The sequence below is a fragment of the Oratosquilla oratoria genome, chromosome 9 (assembly GCF_046742065.1).
Source record: "Oratosquilla oratoria isolate Oo_2021 chromosome 9, ASM4674206v1, whole genome shotgun sequence".
In the NCBI taxonomy this organism is placed as follows: domain Eukaryota; kingdom Metazoa; phylum Arthropoda; class Malacostraca; order Stomatopoda; family Squillidae; genus Oratosquilla; species Oratosquilla oratoria.
In genome coordinates, this window is record NC_134785.1 from 6,798,886 (window position 1) to 6,803,494 (window position 4,609).

The window sequence follows — 4,609 nt, forward strand, 5'->3', positions numbered from 1 at the left end:
CAGGTCCCGCCTAGAAGCCGTGGTAGAGGCTCAGGGCGGCTTCTTTGAGTGAGCTGTATTTGGGAAAAGATTCTCTAAGAGATGCAATTTGAATTTTGAGAATACATCGATTTTTGGCTAAGATATACCATTTTACTTTTCTTTCAAAAAAGTGTCAATTTTATCCCGAACACTCTGTATATGTATACATATACATGTATATATATATATGCAACAGTAATCACATAAAACACGTGAATAAAGATATTTTGCTTCAAACCACGAGTAAATCAAAGATAGAAATACTGAACTTTTTCGTTTATTTAAGACATTTTCAAAGTACTTTGAAAATGTCTTAAATGTATATATATATATATATATATATATATATATATATATATATATATATATACATATATATATAATATATATATATATATATATATATATATATATATATATAAATATATATATATATTTTCGTATCCTTTAGATGGAGGTTTTCTTGTCGACATGTTTCGTTGAAGAAAACAATATCGGTATGAATGACTTTGTGGAATTTCTTAATACGTCTAATTATAGACTTGTCTTGTGCATCCACAGTTAGCATCAGTTACGCTTACCTTCAATTAACATAATCAACCATTCCCAATCAGCAATTCTCTGAAGTACTCTATCCATCTTCTGCTTACCACCAACACTTCAATGAACACCTGTCTGTCTGCATCCTTTACCTTTTCCCCTCTACCTGTGTCACACCCCCTGATTCTTCTCACTTCCTTCAAAAGCATATTTTCATTTTTTCAAAATTCTGTCAAATTTCAACAAAAATTTACATCTACACTCCGTTTTGGTTGTATTATACGGGATGGAGAACTATGCTCGTAGTGTCCCGTCTTTGTATCGCTATTGTTTCGTCCAATTTGTTCCAGACATCCACTATTCTGTGTGGAATTTTTTTTTTCTTTCTTTTTCTCTTAGATTTCTTCTATAACTATCCTTTTTGAGTTTCTTTTCATGTTCCCTTGTTTTCTTCTATCCCACTTTATAAGTCTTCTCTGTCAAGGATTTCCATGCCTTTCATGATTCTGTAAATGGCCAATAGATCTCCTCTTTCTCTTCTTTGTTCCGGGATTGGTAGTTCCGGTTTAGACAATTTTTGCTCGTAGGTCAATTTTGAAAGTGTTGGTTACATCTTAGTCGTTGTTTTTGGATTCTTTCGATTTTCCTTATATTCTTTTTTATATTGGGTGTCCATAGTGTCACAGCGTACTCCAATCTTGCTCTTATCAGTGTGACGAGTATTCTTTTACCATTACCTCATCCAAGTAATTAAAAGCCACGTTTATGGATCTTAGTAAATTGTAGGTTTCTCCAACTATTTTGTGTATCTGCTTGTCTAAGGACATGTCTTTGGTGATAATTACTCCTTGATCTTTTTGAGAACTAACTTTCTTTACTTCCTTTGCACGGATTTTATATTGTCCTGATATTCTTCTTTTCCTTTTTCCAAATTCCATTATACTATATTTCTTAATGTTGAAGTTCACCTCCCACTTTTAACTCCATTCCAAGACCTTGTCCAGATCTCTCTGTAGCGATTCACAATCTTTTTCCGTACTTACTCTCTTTAGTATTTTTGCGTCGTCTGCAAAGAAGTCCATGTAACATTCTACATCTTCATCCATGTCATTTACATATATAGCAAACATTATCGGAGCCTATACTCAACCCTATGGGACTCCACTTTTCATACCTTCTCAGGTAGAGTTTTTATCTCTGAGCACCACTCTCATTTTTCTCCCATCCAAGAAATCTTCCATCCATTTTAATAATTTTCCGTGTACACCTGTGTATTTTTACATATTCATTTCTTAGTTTAATATATATTTGCCACTTTCTTGATTTCCCCCATCTTTAATCTTTTGTGTGTGTGTTTGTGTGTGTGTGTGTGTTTGTGTACGTGCATGTGTATATGTATGTATGTATGTATGTGTGTGTGCGCGTTTCTCTTTGTATATATGTTTGTGTGTGTGCACGCGTGCGTGCGTGTGTGTATGATTGTGCGCGCAAGCGCGAATCCACTCCTTTTTATGAATGTATCTATGTACATTCTATGACTTCGTCCAGGTTAAATATATGTTTTCTTTATACATTCTTAACTAAAGCAAAATAGAATTATAGTTAAAAGTAGAATGCTTAGATAAATGAATATATAAATAATTAAATTAATAAATGTACAATGCAAAGATAAATGAATATATGAATAAATAAATTTATAAATAAACAAGCATATAAATGAATAAATAAACAAATTTATTAAATAAAGTAAATGAATAAACAAATAGATAAACAAATAGATTAATAAATAATTGAGTGAAAAAGACAAGAAACCCCGACGTTCCCGCACCTCCGCCACCAACAAATCTTCCCTCCGAGCGCAGAAACCGAATTCTTTCCCAAAAGGTCCTCCCCCCCCCCCTCCGACTTTAAGTTTTTCGATGCTCATTCCACGGGTGACGTCATGTCCCCTTTTCCAGAAAAGATTATGAAATTGAGGCTGTCCAGACACATGCCATGATGGTTTCTGACACTGACAGGCCAAGGTCAGGGTCAGGCCAGGTCAGTTGATTCAGGTCAAGTCAGGTTAGATGACGTGAGGTCAGGTTAGGTTTGGTTAGGTCAGGTTAGATTATGTTAGGTCGAATTGGATAAGTTAAGTCAGGTTAAGTTAGGCTAGGTTAGATTAGGTTAGGTTAAATTGTATGTTATGGTAAGTCAGGTTAGGTTAAGTTAAGTTAGGTTAGATCAGGTTAAGTCAGGATAAACTGGGTTAGGTTAAGATAGGATAGGTCAGGTTAGGTTTTACTAGGATAGGATATGTTAGGTAAGGTCAGGTTAGTACAATGGGTCCTAAGTCAAAGGAAGGAATCCTTTGGGAAAGAATTCTAATCTTGTGCTGCCTCCAGCTGGGCTGGCAACTGTCGCCGAGGCGTCCCGACAGCTGCGAGCTCTTTGCAGCCCCAGAGAAAGTAGAAAATGGAATTTCCGTTTTTACAAATTCCGCCCTCAGGCTCATCATGTTAATGACGCACTTGAATATACAGTAGCTGCATTGTCGCGTCTTCAGAGTGCAGGAAAATACGAACGTTCAAGTTTAACTGAAAATTTGCGTGTAGATACTATAGAAATATACACATGGTCATACTATACATGTACTGTATATATATATATATATATATATATATATATATATATATATATATATATATATATATATATATATATATCACTGGTGAGAAATGTAGCAACCTATTTGTAAATCACAACCAACACCACAGTCGGGAAAAAAGAAATATTTGAATAAGCGAGTCTATATATTTCGACTGCTAACTGCAATACTCTTCAGTAATACTGCTGAAGAGTATTGCAGTTAGCTGTCGAATTATATAGACTTGCTTATTCAGCTCTTACTTTTTCCGAACATGGTATTAGTTGTGATATATATATAATATATATATATATATATATATATATATATATATATATATATATATATATATATATGCTAGGTAACCACTTTAGAAAATAAACAAACGGAGCAGAGCGCTTTCATATATTACATCCAGTGTAAATTACAAATTACACTGAAGATGTAATACACGAAAGCGCTCTGCTCCGTTTGTTTCTTTTCTAAAGTGGTTACCTTGCCTTTATAAAACAACGTTCCTAGTGCTTTTGTTGCATATATATATATATATATATATATATATATATATATATATATATATATATATATATATATAGATGCAGCAAAACACCCGTATTGATCAGCTGACGTAAGAATCATTTAAGAATAATATTGATAAACACCTAAGCAAGATGCTGTAATGCTTATCATTTATTTCATATTATTTGTTTTTGTTTTGTTATAATTTGTCTGTTTGATTCTTATTTATTTTTAGTTATATGTCAATTTGTTATTATTTACTATTTACCTGTTTGTCTATTATCTAACTATACCTATGCATTTATTTATGTATTTTATTTGTTATTTACATTATTATATTTTTTATTTATTCATTTATTATTATTATGATTTTTTTTTTTTTTCATCCGACCTAGATATGGATCAAAAGGTCTCCTGTCGGCATGCTTCGCCTTTGTAATCCTTTGTAATGTGTGTGTGTTTGTGTGTGTGTGTGCGTGTGTGTGTGTGTGTGTGTGTGTGTGTGTGTGTGTGTGTGTGTGCATGAATATACGTGCACGGCTTGTTGGTGAAGACATCGTAATATCTCACCTTTTAGTACCCGAACTGAAGCCGCGCTCCAGGCGTGAAAAGTTTTCACTGATACTACAGTACAAGCTGCGCGCACGCACGTGTGTGTGTGTGCGTGTGTGCGAATCGCACATTTATCGTTATCGTAGCCCTGAACAAATTACGATGTACATATATGCATATATAGTATATATGAGAGGATTAGGAGAGGAACAGAGGGAGTAATTGGTGAGGAACAGTGTGGGTTTAGGACAGGTATTTGTGTAGATCAGATTTTTCTGGTAAGACAGATATGTGAGAAAACTATAGGAAAAGGTAAGATTGTTTTTTTGGGCTTTTATGGATCTGGAA